Raw genomic sequence first — 22,702 nt, 5'->3', positions numbered from 1 at the left:
GAAAAAAAGAATACAGCCATAAACAATGTATTTAAAATGGAAACATCCAAAAGGATGCTATAAAATGATAGCGTCCAAAAGGATGCAGAAGAGACATCACACTGAAATTAAAAATTAAAAATTAAAAGCATCCAAACATATGCTGAAACTGCTAGCATCCAAAACTGACATCAATATGGATGCTAAAATGACAGCGCACGTATGACAGTAAAAACGGGCATCAATTGACATGTGTACTCAGAAAAAGGTAGCAAAGTGTAATACAATGAAATGAATTGCCATTATTAAAATATAATATACCTTTGATTTAGTACAATAAAGAGCAGCCAGTATGTATAAACATGAAAGCATTTAAACACGTATAAGGTTAAACAATCAGATCACTAGGTAAGTGTTGAGCATAAAAAATATAAGGATATCAGGAAAGATAAAATAGCGGAGAGAGAGTGACAATAATAATCTTATATAAATGCCGAAAAGACGCAAAATCGGAACAACTGGAATTAAGAACTCAACGAATTCAAGGAAATGCATGGAGCTAGGAACTGCAAAAAAATAGCAACTAAGGGGAAAAAATATACTCAATCGAACGAGCAAAGAAATTATGTTATAGGGTAGATAAAAAACAGCCCCTAATGAACGTTAACGTGATATCAATAGTCAGTATTACTCTAGGGAAGATTCCGAGAGATCATTCAAGCCATATGGTTGGAGAGTCCTCTATTTAAAAATCCAATAGTTTTCACGTTGCTTGAGCTTGCTAAATCTATTGGCTACATTCAGTGGAATCTGTTCGATGGGTGTAACCGTTATTTGATTAAACAGGTTATTATGTGTAGCGGCAAAGTGACGGGAAACACTATGTTTCATGAAGCCAGAGGTTACATTAAACCTATGACCATTAACTCTGGTTCGTAGTCATTGTGTAGTGCGGCCAATGTACTGTAGATGACAGGGGCATTCAAGCATATAGATGACAAAAGAACTCCCACAATTCAGGAAACTGTTAATTTTAAACGATTCCTCAGTCACTGTGGATATATACATTGTGGCTCTTATTAATTTCAATGGGAGGTCAGAGGCGGAAACCACTCAAAGACCATCAGCCCCCCACTCACAGTAAAATGACCATCAGTCCCCCACTCACAGTAATGACCATCAGCCTCCAACTCACAGTAATGACCATCAGCCCCCAACTCACAGTAAAATGACAATCAGCCCCCCACTCACAGTAAAATGACCATCAGCCCCCCACTCACAGTAAAATAACCATCAGCCCCCCACTCACAGTAAAATGACCATCAGCCCCCCACTCACAGTAATGACCATCAGCCGCCCACTCACAGTAAAATGACCATCAGCCCCCCACTCACAGTAAAATGACCATCATCCCCCCACTCACAGTAAAATGACCATTAGCCGCCCACTCACAGTAAAATGACCATCAGCCCCGCACTCACAGTAAAATGACCATCAGCCCCCCACTCACAGTAAAATGACCATCAGCCCCCCACTCACAGTAAAATAACCATCAGCCCCCAACTAACAGTAAAATGACCATCAGCCCCCCACTCACAGTAATGACCATCAGCCGCCCACTCACAGTAAAATGACCATCAGCCCCCCACTCACAGTAAAATGACCATCATCCCCCCACTCACAGTAAAATGACCATCAGCCACCCACTCACAGTGAAATGACCATCAGCCCCGCACTCACAGTAAAATGACCATCAGCCCCCACTCTCAGTAATGACCATCAGCCCCCCACTCACAGTAAAATGACCATCAGCCCCCACTCACAGTAATGATTATCAGCCCCCCACTCACAGTAAAATGACCATCAGCCCCCCAACTCACAGTAAAATGCCCATCAGCCCCCACTCACAGTAAAATGACCATCAGCCCCCCACTCACAGTAAAATGACCATCAGCCCCCCACTCACAGTAAAATGACCATCAGCCCCCCACTCACAGTAATGACCATCAGCCGCCCACTCACAGTAAAATGACCATCAGCCCCCCACTCACAGTAAAATGACCATCATCCCCCCACTCACAGTAAAATGACCATCAGCCACCCACTCACAGTAAAATGACCATCAGCCCCGCACTCACAGTAAAATGACCATCAGCCCCCCACTCACAGTAATGACCATCAGCCCCCCACTCACAGTAAAATGACCATCAGCCCGCAACTCACAGTAAAATGACCAGCAGCCCCCCACTCACAGTAAAATAACCATCAGCCCCCCACTCACAGTAAAATGACCATCAGCCCCCACTCACAGTAATGATTATCAGCCCCCCACTCACAGTAAAATGACCATCAGCCCCCCAACTCACAGTAAAATGCCCATCAGCCCCCACTCACAGTAAAATGACCATCAGCCCCCCACTCACAGTAAAATGACCATCAGCCCCCCACTCACAGTAAAATGACCATCAGCCCCCCACTCACAGTAAAGACCATCAGCCCCCACTCACAGTAAAATTACTATCAGCTCCCCACTTACAGTATAATGACCCCTCAGTAAAAAGACCATCAGCCTCAGTCCCCCCGGTAAAATTACCATCAGCCCCCTCGAATAAAGCCACCATCAGCCTCAGTACCCCCCTCCCCCGATAAAATGACCATCTGCCCCTCTAGTAAAGTGACCATCACAGAGAGCAAGTGTGCTTACTCCTGGGGAAGGAATAAATAAGGAGGTATAAGAACAACAACTCCCAGCATGCCCAGGCTATTATTATATGATATTAATGGACATTACAGGGAGGAGATATAAGAGGAGAGAACAACAACCCCCAGCATGTCCAGGATGTTATGTGATATCACAGAAAGTTTACAGGAGGAGGAGGTAGAAGAGGAGAGAACTACAACTTCCAGCATGTCCAGACTGTTATTATGAGATATCAGAGGACATTACAGGGAGGAGGTATAAGAGGAGAGAACTAAAACTACCAGCATTTCCAGACTGTTATTATGGGATATCAGAGGACATTACAGGGAGGAGGTATAAGAGGAGAGAACTACAACTACCAGCATGTCCACACTGTTATTATGGGATATCAGAGGACATTACAGGAGGAGCTATAAGAGGAGAGAACTACAACTTCCAGCATATCCAGGCTGTTATTATGAGATATCAGAGGACATTACAGAGAGGAGGTATAAGAGGAGCTGATTTCAGAGAAAACAGCCTCTGATTTTCAGGCGTTTTTGAAGCTGAAAATGAAATTTGGAGCTTCTTTTGAGGCTTCTTTTCAGATGTTTTTTGAGGCATTTTTCTTAGTGTTCAATGGAAAATCAGCTCCAAAAAACGCCTCAAGATGTGACATGCTACTTCTTTTTACGGAGCGTCTTTTTACGCTCCGTTTTTTAACAAGGAAGCGTAAAATAAAGGCTCGTGGGAACAGAACATCGTAATTCCCATTGAAAGCAATAGGCAGATGTTTGCAGGCGTATTAGAGGCGTTTTTTTCAGGCGTAATTCGAGGCGTAAAACGCCCCAATTACGTCTGAAACCACTGCGTGTGAACATACCCTAAAAGGGTAAAAATGGTTTTAATTACTCAATACTGATAAACCAGGTTACCTAAGTAGCGTAATGCGCTTTTTTATTGTACAACCACCATTGGTCCATTATGTGGTCAATACTCCAGTACCCATCCTCTGCAGATATCTACTCTACTGGTAGTAGGTATCTAAAAAGGAGCTGAGCTCTCACTAGTAACAGTACTATATACAGAGTGCCTGCAAAGGGTGGACAGAGAAGAAAGTCTGTGAGGTGCAGCTCCAGCCAATAGCTGCAGATCACTGAGTGATAATTTAGAGAGCTGTGCCATTTTGTCAACCTTTGCTGTATAGCCCAGTGACGCACAGCAGTAATTTTTATTGCCTGTGGTGTCAAAGACCTATACTGTAACTTCCACTTGGAGGATCAGAGTGTTTATTTTACTAATTATAAAAATGTGCCATGGATTCTCTTAAAATTTGAAAGCTGTGATGATAGTGGCACTTTAATAAACAGGATACAGGCTACAGTCAACGATCAAGTAGCATGGCTAATGTCCATCCAAAATAGTGATATTTGCATCTTTATTATACATTAAGTTTTATAATACCTCCCTTAATAAAATTAGGTTTTAAGAACACTTTTTGTCAAGACTGTTAATAGCACCTTTGATGTAAACTCAAACCTTGGAAATGTGTTAAAGTGAGTATTGATTGGTTATAGTGATATCATTTAATACCTTGTAGACCATTCAAAGTTATAGAACTGTGAATTTAATTGTAAATAAATATCTTTCCAAGTTTCATTGACAAAAGAGGATTTTGCCTTGTTCTTGGGTCAAGAGAAGAGCATAGATACAGCAGACTATAGGGCTGAACACAAACAAATCGATAGCACAATAAACTCATTACACAACCATTTAAAGGGATTTGTCTGGATGAAGCTTCAAATGAATAGATCCATGGATGTTTCCCCAGTTCATGTACATACTGTGAAAATGCCGATGTGTTTCTAAATAAGTGACTGTATTGTCAGCCGTCCTTACCTGGGACCTGCAACCTGCAATGCAGTGTGGGGGAGCGAAGGAGCTGGTGATGCTTGCGATAATTCGAAAGGCAAATCCCTTCAGCTATGTCTGTATGCAGATCCATCTATCGATCAATCAATCTGTCTATATGTCTACTGTTTCTATCTATTTATCTATCAAATTAACTTGCTATCCTTATCATATATGTATATTAATGATTTTTAAAAGGGAAAACATCCCTGTATTGCTAAAGTAAAACCAATGACTTACAATAATATGTATATTTTACTATGTCTTTTACTATGTCTTAGAACAGTCCAATTATTGGCTCTGGATATGATCCCTGTGTTTTTGAGCCACAGCATTAATTAAGATTATTAAAGTCTCTCATTATTATTCACCATGCACCATGGGGCAGTGTGTGACATCATCATTGGCCGCTAGCATACAGTTTAGGTGTACCGAGTTTGGGCAGTATATAACCATTTTTTAGTTATTTAACTAATCTCCATTTCTGAATTGAATTTGGCTTCCGATCATTTAATTGTTAGGGACATCCGACTTTTGGGGTCCTCTGGAGATTTCACTGTGCACATTAAAAAGCATTATGCCACAATAATATTTCCATTGGTTCATGTTAGGCTCTGTACACATCTGCATCATTACTTCTGTGTCTAAAAGAAGCAATGACACAGTGTGGAAACCATCGTATGATGAATGCCAATGGTGCCCAATGGACCCTATTGACTTACAATGGTTCTATCTGGTACTATTGTGGTGTCTGTCATTTTGACAGCAAGAACAGTGCTGCATTTTGCGCTATTCTTGCTGTCAAATGTGACAGAACTACCGACAGAGGCTTTGAACAGAGTGAAGTGTGAACAGAGCCTAAAAAGTAAACAAATAAACAGAAAGAAAATCTAAGAACTAGAATTTAGCTAAAATAGATATATGTTAAATATTTTTACATTAATGTGTAGGACTAGATAACTATTAACGCAGATCATTTGTAAAGCTGGCCATAGACATTAAGTGCTAGTCCATGCCATTGAAATTTAGTTGATCGTCTGAAAATCTAATGTGTATGGGGGTTGTCAGATGCAGATCCTAATATAAGCAGCCTTAAATATGTCTGACTGACACTTGTCTTGTATTTGGTGTTGGAGACACGCACCTCATGCTCCGAAATGCCCTGTGCTGCTAAGCATTCTGAGCAGTCCCATGGCATCTATCTTGAAGCGCTCTTGGATTCCTTAAAGGGTAACTAAACTTTCAAAAAACTTCTGACATGTCATAGTGACATGTCAGAAGTTTTTATTAGTGGGGTCTGAGCACAGAGACCCCCACCGATCGCTAAAACAAAGCTGCAGAAGTGCTCGGGTGAGCGCTGAGCCGCTTGATTTCTAATCGTCTTTTTTTGGAAAGTCGAGCAGTCGGTGTACGCGCTCAATAGAAAGTCTATGGGCCCGTACACCAACTTCTCGGCTTTCCGAGAAAAAACGATCAGAATCTAAGTGGCTCAGTCCTCACCCGAGCGCTTCTGCCGCTTCGTTTTAGCGATGGGTGGGGGTCTCAGTGCTCAGACCCCCACTGATCAAAACTTCTAACATGTCACTATGACATGTCAGAAGTTTTTTTGAAAGTTTAGTTACCCTTTAAGAATTTAGCCAGGGGTGAACATATTGCCTATGCAGCCGATGCAGCTGCATAGGGTCCCTGAGTAAAAGGGATATCAGCATCTCACAAGTCGAATTTTTGGCTGCAGATGACATGCAGTAGTCTTTTTACTCCCTGGCTCCCTGTATGCTTGTCTTCACATAGAGATATTAAACTGCTGCATCAGGTGTCCTTTGAAGAATTTGTCATTTAAATTGTCTTAGTTACACCAATTTGTGTTTTTAACTAATACTGTATGTTTGTATACATAAGAAAGAAAAACAAACTGGTGTAGCAGCATTTAATCTTTTCTGGGTATGCAGGAAACCTGTAGTGCTGTAATGCGAGTCCCGTGTGTGGTGTTAGGCCTGTGTCAGAGAGGTCGCGGAATGATGAAATATAGACTTCGGAAAACCAAGGTAATTTTGCTTAGGCCGGTGTTGCACTCACACACAACCACAGTTTCTATATAGGACATCAAAAAGCCAGAAAAAAAGCATGTACAAAGGGACACCAAATAATAACCGCCACCAAAAACACCACTAAAAACGCCACATGATATCTATGTGTAAAAGGACACTTTCAGGTTGTGCTGAGTCCTCAAGGGTGGGAGCCACACTGCCGTGGTACACATTTTTAACCATAAGAGTGGGTCTCATTAAATCCCTTTAACCTCTTTGACGAATTGGCCTATTTTAGGCCTTTAGGATGCAGCTTTTATTTGTATTTTTCATCGCTGCATTCCAAGAGCCATAACGCTTTTAACTTCCCATCGATGTAGCTGCATGAGAGCTTGTTTTCTGTGGGTCAAGTTGAATTTTTAATGGCACCACTTTGGGGTCCATATAGTATAATTTATTGATTAACTTTTTTGGGGGGATGGTAGATGTAAAAAATACCTGCAATTCTGCTGTTTACTTTTTTGTTTACGTTGTTTACTGTGCAGTATAAATAACATGATAACTTTATTCTATGGGTCATTGCAATTGCGGAAAAACAAAATAAGTGTAGGTTTTTCCAGATTTAAGTACTTTTGCATAATATGTAAAAAAAATCTGCTTTTTTTTGCGGGACCAGTTATTTTTAAAAGAACCATTTAGGGTACATTTAATTTATTGATTGTTACAAAAAAATTGAATGGGGAAATGGGAAAAATAGTACATGAACTGTAATTTTACATTTTTTACGTTATACATAGTGGGGTATAAATAATACTTTATCTTGCGGGTCGTTACGATTGCAGCAATACCTTATATGTATTTTTTGTATCGTGTACTTTTTTTTATTAGTCCTACAAGAGGACCTTTTATATAATGTTTTAGAATACTTCATTTTCCAAAGCATGCATTTGGCTTATACCCAGGGCCGCCATCAGGGAGGTATTAGAGGTACTGCTGTAAGGGGCCCGGCCAAACCTAATTGAAAGGGGGCCCGGCAACTGCCGCGAATTGCCTTTGGTAGAAAAAAAACAGGCCCCTGCAATGAGGCCCGTTCTTTTCACCAAAAGAAAGTCGTGAGCTGCGGGCCCCCCCTTTCGTCATGGGGGCCCAGCCGTCAAACACCGCTTGCGCGCACCCGCGAGCTACCTCACACACCTGCGAACGCCTGCACGCACCCACGGACGGCCGCGCGCTCCAGCGAGCGGACACGCGCAACCACGCGCACCCGCGAGCGCCCGCACACACCGGCGCACACACAACTCACCTGGGCCTCCTCCAGAGCGTAGCTGCGTATGGAGAGGGGGAAGAGTCAAGTTGCAGCGCGGTGGCAGGCATTCCCGACATTTTCTGGAGCCTGGAGGTAAAGGACTGGACCTGGAAGACATCGCCTGACAAAGAGGACTGGAGTGGGAGCCAGCAGCTCTTCTGACACAGTGACTAAAGTGTCTGAAAGTGCTGATTATGTATGGCCCTGTTCACACAGAGTATTTTTCAGGCAGAAAAAATCTGCCTTAAAATTCCTTAAAGAATTTTGAGGCAGATTTTGACCTGCCCACACTATCTTGCCGCGTTTTTGCGGCGTTTTTTGCCCACGGCGATTGAGGACCGCAGACAGAAAGCGCAGCGAAAAATGCATTTTCTGCCTCCCATTGATTTCGATGGGAGGTCAGAGGCGGAACCGCGGCAAGAAAGGACGTGCTGCTTTTCATTTTTTCCGCGATTAAATCAATGGAAGGCGGTTTTGGACTTTTTTTGGCGCTGATTCTGACGCATTGTCCGAGTCAATATCAAGGCCCAAAATCCCTGTGAACTGGGCCTTATTGTTAGGGTAGGAACACACTAGGCATGAACGCTGCAGATTTTATGCAACACATTTCATTGCAGAAAATCTGCAGCATATAACAGTAGCAGCAGAGTGGATGAGATGTGAACAAATCTCATCCACACACAGCGAAAAAAATTGACCTGCAGTTGCGGAAATGCTGTGGTTCTGCCGCAAAAATCACAAATGAGAAAAAAAGGTATTTTTTTATTTCAAATTTATAAAAAAGTTTAGACTTACCCCGGCCTTAGTCTAGGCAACGCAATCCTCTATTCTTAGCGCAGCCCGGCCTCCTGTCATGACATTTCATCCCATGTGACTGCTGCAGTGGTCACATGGTCTACAGCATCATCCCAGGAGGCGGGGCTACGTTCAGAAGAGAGAGATGCGTCGCCTAGACTACGGCCAGGGTAAGTAAACGTTTTGTTTCCCTGCAGGATTTCCACAGTGGACATGCCTCACGAAACCTGTACCACTATTTGGTTCAGTTTTGCTGGCGGAATTCCCTGCGGCTACCGGGGCGGATAAGCTGTGTAGTTTTACTCAGCATATCCGCCTAGTGTGTCCCTTAGGGCAGATACAGACGGACGTTGCGTTTTTGCGCGCGCAAACAACGCAGCGTTTTGCGCGCGCAAAAACCATTTGACAGCTGCGTGTGTCATCCGTGTATGATGCGCGGCTGCGTGTTTTTCGCGCAGCCGCCATCATAGAGATGAGGCTAGTCGACGCCCGTCACTGTCCAAGGTGCTGAAAGAGCTAACTCTTTCAGCACCCTCGACAGTGAATGCCGAACACAATATTGAGAAACCTGTTGAAAAATAAGAAAAAGTTCGTACTTACCGAGAACATCCTGGCCGTTGCCTTGGTGACGCGTCCTTGGTGACGCGTCCTTGGTGACGAGCCTCTCGACATCGGGCCCCACCTCCCTGGATGACGCGCCAGTCCATGTGACCGCTGCAGCCTGTGCTTGGCCTGTGATTGGCTGGAGCTGTCACTTGGACTGAATTGTCATCCCGGGAGGTCAGACTGGAGGAAGAAGCCGGGAGTTATCGATAAGTCAGAACTTCGTTTTTTTTTCTACAGGTTCATGTATATTGGGATCGGAAGTCACTGTCCATGGTGCTGAAACAGTTTAACTCTTTCAGCACCATGGACAGTGACTATCTCCTGACGTCGCGTACCGATAATTTTTTTGCCGGGTTCGGCCAAAACGAGTTCGACCGAACCCGGTGAAGTTCGGTTCGCTTGTCCGGCTTCGCTCATCGCAAAGACACTCCGTTTGGATGTTCGGAAACAGAAAAGCACGTGGTGCTTTTCTGTTTACATTCATCCTTTTGACAGCTGGTGCGCTGTTTCAGTCGGTTCGCACGGAAGTGCTTCCGTGCAACCTGCGTGGTTTTCACGCACCCATTGACTTCAATGGGTGCGTGATGCGCGAAATACGCAGAGTTATTGAACCTGTCGCGCTTCTGTACTGCCCCATAGACTTGTATTGGTCCATGCGTGCCGCGTGAAAACCACGCGGCCCGCACGGACCGAATACACGCTCGTGTGAATCCCCCCTTAAGATGAGCTCCTGGAGCTGCTGCCTGTCTCTAAAAAGGCAGTTGGTCCAGTAGAATTTAACATTTTTTGGGAACCAGCTTCAAAAAATACAAAACTTTTGTGTTAGGCCTTGTTCACATCTGCGTTGGAGGCTCCGTTGCAGATCTGACCAAGAATATCTGATACAATAGTGCAGCATGCTGTCCTATTGTTTTCGTTAAAACCACAGACACCCCAATGGAAATCCGACAAAACCCATCAAAGGAAATGGGTTTAGTTGGCGGCGGGTGTTGTCCGTTGTGCAACGTAACAGGCGCTTCTTATTTTTCCGTTGTTCTGCTCTGACGGAGGAGAATAACGGAAAGCTGAACGCAGGTGTGAACCCAGCCTTACATTTTGGGCATTTAGCGTAAAATAAAACATGTACTCCCATGCAGGCGGAGCTTGTACGGAGCGGCGGTCAAACATGTACTCTGGTGTTTCTGTCATTCCCATACACTTTGAATGAAATGGAAGTGTGCACGCTTGACCGCCACTGAAATCAATGTCCCCCTCACTGTAGGGGCTGCAGTGAGGAGGATCTGGGGGTTTGAGACCCTCGTTCACATGAACACTAAAAAAAAAAAAAGAATAAAACTATTAAAAATTACACTAAACTGCCCCCCCTACAGCCCGCTTTGACCATTTTATTGGTAAAAATTTGATACCACGACAATCTTACTTAGTCCAAGACACTGTAACCTTTAAAAAAAACACAGACAATAAAACATATAAGACCGTTACAAGCATACAATGATATTCTAACATACAGAAGATGATTCATGACAACCCTGGCGCTGTCTTCCTCCGTCCTCCACTGATGCGCTGTCAGTGAGGATGTTGCTGCAGCCGGAACCCCTGTCAAGAACCCAGCAGGAAAAGTGTCAGAAGAGATCGATACAGCGCTGAGATCATCGGTGCTAGTCCTTCTGAGAGCAGTGAAGGAGGTGGGGGCATGTCTCAGACTGGCAGGCAATGCTTTCTATATGCAAGTCTGAGACAGTAGCAGCCATCTTGGATTCCAGAAAACGGGGACCGGAATGAGGAAGCAGAGCCAGAAGCAAGTAAGGGAGGCCAGCAGGTAGGTTAATAATAATTTTGCAGTTTTTAATTAGTTTTTTTTTTTTGACTGAATGGTTGCTTTTTAACCAGTAAGTAGCAGCTCCAATGTGAGTCCAATGTAAGTTGCTCAGAAGTCTCATGCTGCAATCTAGCACATCTTGATGTCACTCTCAACATCATAAGCGTTAACCCTAACATTTAAAACTCTGTAGAACTAATGACGAAGCTCTTTACAATGTTTATATATATTTATTTTTTCACTTAATAATTTTTATTATTGCTAAAGGTCCAAAGCGATGAAGAGCGATCCCAGCGAAGCCAACTGCTGTGTCTGGAGAGGGCAGGGGGAGCGGCTCAGCTTCAGTGTGTGGTAAGCACTTGTGAGCTTGATACCCCGCTGCTGAAGAGAAGAGAAGACTCCAAAGGTAAGTGTAAAATGAATAAATGAGTTACATATAGAAGTAGAATAATATTTACACACAGGATTGTGAAGGATGGTTTATTTGCTTATATTCTCTTTATGAAATTACATTATGAATTATCAAGCAGGATGCCGAATTATTAAGATATGTATTATGTGAAAGTGATTATAATAATGTTTAAATGATTTCGTTTCGTGCAGCAGCCATCTTGTCCGGAGTTCCCATCTTGGTTCTTTTGTAGTGAATAGGAAAGTCATTGTTCCTTTAATACAAGTAATGTTGATTTCGTATATTTTATCTTTGAACTTGGCTCCCATACGAAGCTTGCAAAGAAGGAACAGGGAGTGAGAAGGGAGGGCCGAAATATGCGTGTGGGAGAGCCACCTTACGGGAACATTCTGCCCAAGAGAGATAAGGCCACCTGCAAACCTGATGTGTGAAGAATTATAATGATGTATCTGGGATGTATCTTATCGTATGCTTTTTACTGAATAACAAATATTGTCACATTGTCTCTGATTGGTTATGTAGTGATGGGGGTAGGGAAACAGACAAGTGAGCCCTAATCTACCCGCCACTCAGTCCCTGCCTACTTGCAACGACCCGCACTAGGCGACGGGGTACAACTGGGCGATGGTCCCTACGCTCAATAAGTGCATGACAGACAAATAGACAAGGATACACAGAAGCAAGGGAAATGGGGCAGTTGCCCATGGCAACACCGTGAACAACAAGAGTGGTGAACGAGCCCAGTCAAACCAGGAGTGTACGAGGTACAAAACGCAGAGCAGGAGAGTAGTGAACAAGCCGGGTCAAACCAGGAGTGTACGAGGTACCAAACGCAGAGCAGGAGAGTAGTCAGTAAGCCAGGGTCATATGAAGCAGGGTCAAATAGTACAGAAGCTGCAGCAGGGCCAGGAAACCAAACAGAAGAATCACAAGCAAGGAGGAACAGGAAAGGCAGGTATAAATAGACAGAGGGCGGGAGCTAACTCCGTCTGGCCAGGCTGTGATAGGCTCTCCCACTCCTAAGCCTGCCATCCTGAGTGGTGGAAGATGGAGTCAGTCTCACAGACATAGAAGCAGGTGCAGACTGATTACCTATGGGCATATACACAGAAGCTGTGCCTGGCAGATCCTTAACAGTACCCCCCCTTTTATGAGGGGCCACTGGACCCTTTCTAGATGGACCTGGTTTATTGGGGAAACGAAGGTGGAACCTCCTGACCAATACGCCAGCGTGAACATCCCGGGCGGGTACCCAAGTCCTCTCCTCCGGCCCGTATCCTCTCCAATGGACCAGGTACTGGAGGGAGTCTTGGACCATCTTGCTGTCCACAATCTTGGCCACCTCGAATTCTACCCCCTCAGGGGTGAGAACGGGGACAGGAGGTTTCCTCGAGGGAGCCAAGGATGGGAAGCAGCGTTTAAGGAGGGAGGCATGAAAAACTTTGTGTACTCGAAAAGATGGGGGCAACTCCAGTCGTAAGGAGACAGGATTGAGGACTTGAATGACCTTGTACGGCCCTATAAAACGGGGAGCAAACTTCTTGGACGGGACTTTAAGGCGCAAGTTCTTAGACGATAGCCACACCAGATCCCCGACCATAAACAAGGGGTTAGCAGAACGTCTTCTATCTGCCTGAGTCTTTTGTATGCTCTGGGACGCCTCTAGGTTCTTCTGAACCTGGGCCCAGACTGTGCACAGTTCCCGATGAACGACCTCTACCTCGGGATTGTTGGAACTACCAGGTAAAACGGAGGAGAACCGTGGATTAAACCCAAAATTACAGAAAAAGGGGGAGACCCCTGACGAGTTACTGACACAGTTATTAAGGGAAAATTCGGCGAGGGGAATGAATGAGACCCAATCATATTGACAGTCAGAGATAAAACACCTTAAATATTGTTCTAGAGACTGATTAGTCCTCTCAATTTGGCCATTAGTTTCAGGATGGAAGGCAGAGGAGAAGGACAGATCAATCTCCAACTTTTTACAGAATGCTCTCCAAAACAAAGAAACAAATTGTACCCCTCTGTCAGAAACAATATTGACAGGGACCCCATGGAGACGCAGGATGTGTTTGACAAACAAGGTAGCTAACGTCTTAGCATTGGGTACTTTCTTGAGGGGCACAAAGTGGCACATCTTACTGAAGCGGTCTACTACAACCCACACCACCAACTTGCCTTGAGATGGAGGCAAATCCGTGATAAAATCCATGGAGATATGGGTCCAAGGTCTCTGGGGAATGGGCAAAGAAAGTAGTAAGCCCGCTGGTCGGGACCTGGGAGTCTTGGACCTAGCACAAACCTCACAAGCGGCGACGTAGGCCTTAACGTCTTTAGGCAACCCAGGCCACAAATAGTTTCTGGCAATGAGGCGCTTGGTGCCCAGGATTCCTGGATGACCAGATAGTACGGAGTCATGATTTTCCCTAAGTACCCTTAGCCGGAATTGCAGGGGAACAAACAGCTTGTTCTCAGGAAGGTTCCCGGGAGCTGAACCTTGATCAGCAGCAATATCAGAGACTAAATCAGAATCAATAGAGGAAATTATTATACCTGGAGGTAAAATACAAGCAGGATCTTCCTCCGAAGGAGGGCTGGCCATGAAACTACGCGACAGTGCATCAGCCTTAATATTTTTAGACCCAGCCCTATAGGTAACCAAAAAGTTGAATCTGGTAAAAAATAACGCCCATCGAGCTTGTCTCGGGTTTAGCCTCCGGGCAGATTCTAGGAAAACCAGATTCTTGTGGTCGGTAAGGACCGTTACCTGGTGCCTAGCCCCCTCCAGGAAGTGGCGCCACTCTTCAAATGCCCGTTTAATGGCTAAGAGTTCGCGGTTGCCAATATCGTAGTTACTCTCAGTGGGCGAAAACTTCCTGGAGAAGTAGGCACAGGGACGGAGATGGGTGAGGGAACTGGTACCCTGGGACAAGACAGCCCCCACTCCCACCTCGGACGCGTCAACCTCCACGATAAATGGCTCCATTTGGTTGGGCTGAACCAGCACCGGGGCCGAGATAAAGCACTTCTTAATTACCTCAAAAGCCTGGACAGCCTCAGGAGGTCAGTGGAGGAGATCAGCACCTTTGCGAGTGAGGTCCGTAAGAGGCTTAGCGATGACCGAGAATTTAGCAATAAATCTCCTGTAATAATTAGCGAACCCCAAGAAGCACTGTAACGCCTTCAGGGTGGCAGGTTGGACCCATTCTGCCACAGCCTGGACCTTGGCGGGGTCCATGCGGAATTTATGAGGAGTGAGGATTTGACCCAAAAATGGTATCTCCTGCACCCCAAACACACATTTTTCGGTCTTCGCAAACAGTTTGTTTTCCCGAAGGACCTGGAGCACCTTCCTGACATGCTCAATGTGGGAGGACCAGTCCTTGGAAAACACAAGTATGTCATCAAGGTACACTACAAGAAATACCCCCAGGTAATCTCTTAAAATCTCATTTATGAAATTCTGGAAGACCGCGGGAGCATTACACAACCCAAAGGGCATGACGAGGTATTCGAAATGACCTTCGGGCGTGTTAAACGCAGTCTTCCACTCATCCCCCTCTTTGATGCGGATAAGGTTATACGCCCCCCGTAGATCAAACTTAGAGAACCATTGGGCCCCCTGAACCTGATTAAAGAGATCAGGAATCAAAGGAAGGGGATACTGGTTCCTTACAGTGACCTTATTCAAGTTACGGTAGTCAATGCATGGCCTAAGACCACCATCCTTCTTCCCTACAAAGAAGAAGCCAGCACCTGCTGGAGAAGTAGAGGGGCGAATGTAACCCTTGGCCAGGCATTCCTGGATATACTCTCTCATGGCTTCACGTTCGGGACAAGAGAGATTAAATATCCTACCCTTAGGGAGCTTAGCTCCTGGTACCAAATCGATGGCGCAATTGTATTCTCTATGAGGAGGTAACACCTCGGAGGCCTCCTTAGAGAAAACATCAGCGAAGTCCTGAACAAACTCAGGTAGCGTGTTCACCTCCTCAGGGGGAGAAACAGAATTAACAGAAAAACATGATGTCAAGCGTTCATTACCCCATTTGGTAAGCTCCCCAGTATTCCAGTCAAACGTGGGATTATGCAACTGCAACCAGGGAAGGCCTAAAACCAAATCGGACGATAATCCCTGCATCAACAGTACAGAGCACTGCTCCAAATGCATGGAGCCAACAAGGAGTTCAAAAACAGGGGTATGCTGTGTAAAATAACAATTAGCAAGAGGAGTGGAGTCGATACCCACTACCGGGACAGGTTTAGGCAAATCAAACAAAGGCATAGCTAGAGACATAGCAAATTCCACAGACATGATATTAGCAGAAGACCCTGAATCCACGAAGGCACTGCCGGTAGCAGACCTACCACCAAAAGAGACCTGAAAGGGAAGCAAAACTTTATTACGTTTCATATTTACGGGATATACCTGTGCGCCCAAGTGACCTCCCCGATGATCACTTAGGCGCGGAAGTTTTCCGGCTGCTTATTCTTACGCCTAGGACAGGTGTTGCATAGGTACCTCCGAGTCTTCCGTGGAAGAGCGAAGCAGCAGAACCTCGGGAGGCATCATGGGGGAGTCAGAGGGGAAAACACAAAAACGTTCAAGTTGTCGTTCCCTGAGACGTCGGTCAAGTCGTACCGCTAAAGCCATAAACTGGTCTAGGGAGTCAGAAGACGGATAACTAACTAGCAGGTCTTTCAGGGCGTTCGACAGACCCAACCTAAACTGGCACCTTAAGGCAGGGTCATTCCACCGAGAAGCTACTCACCACTTCCTAAAGTCAGAACAATACTCCTCAACAGGTCTCTTACCCTGACGTAAGGTCACCAGCTGACTCTCGGCAAAGGCAGTCCTGTCAGTCTCGTCATAAAGGAGTCCGAGAGCAGAAAAGAAAAGATCAACGGAGGAAAGTTCAGGGGCGTCAGGGGCATTCTTGGGGCCCTTCCTGGAGCCAGGACATAATTATACCCACCCGCTGGCTCTCAGAACCTGAGGAGTGGGGCTTTAAGCGAAAATAGAGCCTACAACTCCCCCGAAAGGAGAAAAAAGTCTTCTGGTCCCCTGAGAACCGGTCGGGCAACTTGAGGTGGGGTTCAAGAGATGAGGTGAGGGGCACTACCATGGTAGCATCAGGCTGGTTGACCCTCTGAGCCCGGGCCTGGACCTGTAAGGAGAGACCCTGCATTTGCTGAGCAAGGGTCTCAAGGGGGTCCATAGTAGTGTGAGGGACCAGGGTAGACAAGGTAAAGGGCTTGTGATTATGTAATGATGGGGGTAGGGAAACTGACAAGTGAGCCCTAATCTACCCGCCACTCAGTCCCTGCCTACTTGCAACGACCCGCCCTAGGCGACGGGGTACAACTGGGCGACGGTCCCTACGCCCAATAAGTGCACGACAGACAAACAGACAAGGGTACACAGAAGCAAAGGGAAATGGGGCAGTTGCCCACGGCAACACCGTGAACAACAAGAGTGGTGAACGAGCCCAGTCAAACCAGGAGTGTACGAGGTACCAAACGCAGAGCAGGAGAGTAGTCAGTAAGCCAGGGTCATATGAAGCAGGGTCAAATAGTACAGAAGCTGCAGCAGGGCCAGGAAACCAAACAGAAGAATCACAAGCAAGGAGGAACAGGAAAGGCAGGTATAAATAGACAGAGGGCGGGAGCTAGCTCCGTCTGGCCAGGCTGTGATAGGCTCTCCCACTCCTAAGCCTGCCATCCTGAGTGGTGGAAGATGGAGTCAGTCTCACAGACATAGAAGCAGGTGCAGACTGATTACCTATGGGCGTATACACAGAAGCTGTGCCTGGCAGATCCTTAACAGGTTAACCTCAAGCATACACCCCTTCTGAATTTCAGTATTATAGTTTGAGTTTGGAAATAAACCTTCAGAGGAGTATTTTTGAGCATATCAGCAGCGTCTGTGTGTTTTCTTCTCCTCTCTCGATATATATCGGTGAAATATCCTAATTAGGATGCTGAATAATGGGACCTGGCCTGAGAGTCTGTTTGGACTCGTATAAATTTCAGTCTAATATATTTTGAGCCATTGATTTCCACGACAGGGGTAACTACATTGTGCTGGGCCCCATGCCACTTTTTTGAATAGCCTCGTCCACCTTAAACATGGATCCCAGAACCGACACAAAAATTTACTCCCCACTTCTCACTCCTCTTGCCTTCATGGCCTGGTACACAAGGCCCACTGCCATATCCGGCCGGGCAGCATTAGGAAATTATAGACAGCATACACCGTCCTAACGCTTCGTTAAATAGGAGGATCCAGTTTTAAGTGGGGTTCGCTCATTCCAGGTCGACCACCCCCCTGTGACCACAATTGTTATGCCGCTGTTTTAACAACCTTTTTTCCTCTGCTCTTATGTATCTATTTTTGATCATAGATTGAGTTTTAAGATTGTACCAAACCAAATCCTGTATCTTCTATTTTGTTTATGTGAACCTATCGGCCTGTTAATGTTGCCCTAACGGCAAGTAGAAATGAAGGGGAAGCAGCGCTTTTACAAGTGCTGCACTCCCTTCAAAACAGCTGATCGGCGGGGGTCCCGGTAGTTGGACCCCGACCCATCAGCTATTGATGGCCTATTTTGAGGATAGGGCATAAATTTTTAGCAGCTGGGAAACCCCTTTAAGTATTATATTCATTAAATCTGCAGAAAAAGGAATAAAGTCTATATATTTTTACGTTAGAGTAGAGTAGGGCCCCGCCAAAAGAGTCTACCTTGTCATGGTGGCAGGCTTCAAAATCTTTCGGTCAAATAAAAAGTTATTAGTTATGTTTCACACAAAGAGCGTTATATGGTGCTGGACGGAGTATCATTAACGGGCCAAACCACGGTAGGGGGGCCCAGGCAATTTAGCTGTATGGGGCCCTGAAATTCCTGATGGTGGCCCTGCTTATACCTATGGCAGACCTAGGGGCTTTTGTTTGGTCATGGTCACCCATTGACACCCCGCTATCAGAGTTATCTCAGATCTCGGCCATTAGAGTGGGATGACGGCTGTATAATGCAACCAACACCCGCTGATGGTGCGGCCCCAAAAAAAGAGGCTGATAACACAAAGATGAATGCATGGCAGAGTCTGATGTGAATCAGAATTATATATTGTTTTTCTGTTTTCTCCTTTGCATGTTATTTATATTTTATTATGTTTCATATTATGTTTATTATTCTATAAACTGCATTAATGCACTGGATAGTTTAGAAAATACTTCCATTTTCTTTTTATTATACTGAAACCCACAATAATAAAAGCATGTCATTAACTGGAATCTACATTTTATGTCTATTCTAGATCACCTTCCTGTACTATTCATTTTCCCAGCAGCAAATCTCCCTACGAAACCACAAAATGTATAAGCATAGCAACAGTGTCTATTTAACCCCCTGTTGGTAAGTTGGCAGTTCATAGGTTAACTGTGGGTTTCTCTGCAAGACCCCCTTCATAATATCTGCCTTATGATGCCGAGTCATCAAAATTATATAAATAACAGTGTTATGTACTAGTCCAGATAAGGTGTATACTAATATTCTATATTATTGCAAAAATGTATTCTATTTTTAGTTAGAAAATAAACTAGCAAATGGAAATGTAAAATGTATGAGTGGAATTGTGCACGTATAGTCCTAAACTTTGTTTCATAACTTTATTCCTAATTAAAAATAATTATTATGGAGGAGTAGGAGGATACAGATGTTGTCCCAGCTAAACAATCCCTCTTTTAAATGAGGACCCGCTGATGATTAGATATTCACGACTGGTCTGCCGGCTAAAACCCCCCGAAGATTGGTGTTGGTGTTAAATGGCTCCAATCCAAAAAAATGGGCGACCATGTAATACATGCTGCTGTTTGTCTTTCAGAACATTACAAAAATCAAAATTGGTCTGCACGTGATTACAAAATTAATTTAATGTGCAGGTGCACGTACGCTGTGTGACTACAAACAATAAAAAACCCTAAGGCAACATCACTCTGTTCCGTGGGTTTACCCCCTCTGTGGTGTCTATATGCGCTTAGGAGGCATATCTATTTGGGTTGTCATAACAAAACAATCCCTTTAAAGCCAAACTCCACAAAAGCTTAGAATGCAACTGTGACTGAAGTTAAAGGGGTTTTCCATTTTCTGACAACTGATGACCTATCCACCGGATAGGTCTTCAGTATATGATCGGTACATGTCCGACCCCTGGACCCCGCACCGATCCGACACTGCGGCTGCCTCCGGTCACCAGACGATGTTGCCGGAAGTACATGGCTCCGGTCAAAGAATAGCGGCCGAGCTGCAGTATTGCAGCTCTGCTCCTGTTCAAGTGAATAGGAGCAGAGCTGCAGTTCTGACGAACGGCCGCTATGCAGTGGTCGGAGCCATCTGCTTCCGGCTCCAACTACTGAATCCCGTTCCAAACATCCGGTGCACGGAGGCAGCTGGAGTTGCGGATCGGTGCGGGGTACGGATGTTGGACACGCACAGATCATATACTGATGACCTATCCGGTGGACAGGTCATCAGTTTTAAGATATTGGACAACCCCTTTAACCCCAATAACACATCCATGTTACATTAACATTGGTCCAGGAAGCTGGGAAAGTGGAGTTGTTTCGTGTTGTGCCCACAATGGAAAACGGCTTTAGCTGTCCCTGTGCCTGTGACATGGAGGAAACACTGTGGTAATCTGTGATTTTCTTTGATTCACCAACAATATAGAAACTCTACAGGGTTGAATAAATATATTTTGAGTTCTTAACTCTGCACATGTACCCTTCAGCGCACAGAAAGGCACGGTGACAACTAAAGCATACTTGCCAAGTTTTGTAAATGGTCTTCAAGAAAAGTCTCTTTTTACAAAAAACACGTGCTCCAATATTACAGACTACACCCCTGGAGCCTCCCACATGTTTCAGTAGAGTTTGGAAGTATAAACTAAAGGCAATGTCCATTGTGAGGCCTCCACCATATATCTCCAGATATCTCAGCTAATTGGAACCCTTTGAATGCAGCTTGGGGTAGGTAGACTGATATTGAGGTTAAATGTGGGCATATCAAAATTATAGGTGTGGAGTACATTAATGAACTAAACTCATATAATTATGGAGTATTTAAAGGCTATGTAAACCTTTAAACTAATGTGTATTTTTTTTCTAAAACAACATATTGTGTGATTTTAAGCAACTTTTAAATAGGATTTTATTAAAAAAATATGGTTCGCAGTCATAGACATTACAGTATCCCCCCTCTTATGCCCCCTCTTCTTGGGGCCAGAGCGGGAGAGAAACTTATTCACGACGGCAGGAGCATTGATGTTCTCCTCTGGCTCCCAAGACCTCTCCTCTGGTCCAAATCCCCTCCAATCCACCAAATAAAATGTTCTTCCTCCTCCTACCAGGATGAGGGCTGCAATTCAGGATATAGACTGGGAAGAACAAATGTCAAATAATGGTACAAATGATAAATGGGAGATTTTCAAATGTACTTTGGGTAATTATAGTGCAAAATTTATTTCTATAGGTAACAAGTATAAACGACTAAAATTAAACCCCACATAGCTTACACCTTCTGTAAAAGGGGCAATACATGACAAAAAAAAAAGGCAATTAAAAAATACAAATCTGAGGGTACAGCTGTAGCCTTTGTAAAATATAAAGCGCTTAATAAAATCTGTAAAAAGGTAATAAAATCAACAAAAATACAAAATGAAAGGCAGGTGGCCAAGGATAGTAAAACAAATCCCCAAAAAGTCTTCAAGTATATAATGCAAAAAAACCAAGGTCTGAACATGTGGGACCCCTAGATAGTGGTAATGGGGAGTTGGTCACAGGGGATCAAAAGAAGGCAGAGTTACTAAATGGGTTCTTCAGCTCTGTATACACAACAGAAGAAAGAGCAGCTGATGTAGCTGATGCCAGTGCTGTTAATATATCACTTGATATACTGAATTGGATGAATGTAGATATGGTGCAAGCTAAATTAAATAAAATAAACGTACACAAGGCCCCGGGACCAGATGGGTTACACCCTAGCGTTCTTAAGGAGCTTAATTCAGTTATTTCTGTCCCCCTCTTCATAATATTTAAGATTCTCTAGTGACTGGTATAGTGCCAAGGGACTGGCACAGGGCAAATGTGGTGCCTATTTTCAAAAAGGACTCTAGGTCTTCCCCGGGTAATTATAGACCAGTAAGCTTAACATCCTTTGTGGGAAAATGTTTGAGGGGCTATTGAGGGACTATATACAGGATTATGTGACAATAAATAGTATTATAAGCGATAGCCAGCACGGTTTTACTAAGGACAGAAGCTGTGAAACCAACCTGATTTGTTTTTGTGAAGAGGTGAGCAGAAGCCTAGACAGAGGGGCCGCTGTGGATGTAGTGTTTTTGGACTTTGCAAAGGCATTTGACACTGTCCCTCATAGACGTCTAATGGGTAAATTAAGGACTGTATCCAGAGAGTTGTGGTAAATGATTCCTACTCTGAATGGTCCCCGGTTATAAGTGGTGTACAGGGTTCAGTGCTGGGACCACTATTATTCAACTTATTTATTAATGATATAGAGGATGGGATTAATAGCACTATTTCTATTTTTGCAGATGACACCAAGCTATGTAATATAGTTCAGACTATGGAAGATGTTCGTGAATTGCAAGCTGATTTGAATACACTAAGTGTTTGGGAGTCCACTTGGCAAATGAAGTTTAATGTAGATAAATGTAAAGTTATGCACCTGGATACGAACAACCTGCATGCATCATATGTCCTAGGGGGAGCTACACTGGTAGAGTCACTTGTTGAGAAGGATCTAGGTGTACTTGTAAATCATAAACATAATAACAACATGCAATGTCAATCAGCTGCTTCAAGGGCCAGCAAGATATTGTCGTGTATTAACAGAGGCATGGACTCACGGGACAGGGATGTAATATAACCACTTTACAAAGCATTAGTAAGGCCTCATCTAGAATATGCAGTTCAGTTCTGGGCTCCAGTTCATAGAAAGGATGCCCTGGAGTTGGAAAAAATACAAAGAAGAGCAACGAAGCTAATAAGGGGCATGGAGAATCTAAGTTATGAGGAAAGATTAAAAGAACTAAACCTATTTAGCCTTGAAAAAAGATGTCTAAGGGGGGGACATGATTAACTTAT

This window comes from Rhinoderma darwinii, chromosome 4 (assembly GCF_050947455.1).
Source record: "Rhinoderma darwinii isolate aRhiDar2 chromosome 4, aRhiDar2.hap1, whole genome shotgun sequence".
NCBI classification, from domain to species: domain Eukaryota; kingdom Metazoa; phylum Chordata; class Amphibia; order Anura; family Rhinodermatidae; genus Rhinoderma; species Rhinoderma darwinii.
This window is presented reverse-complemented; position numbering follows the sequence as displayed.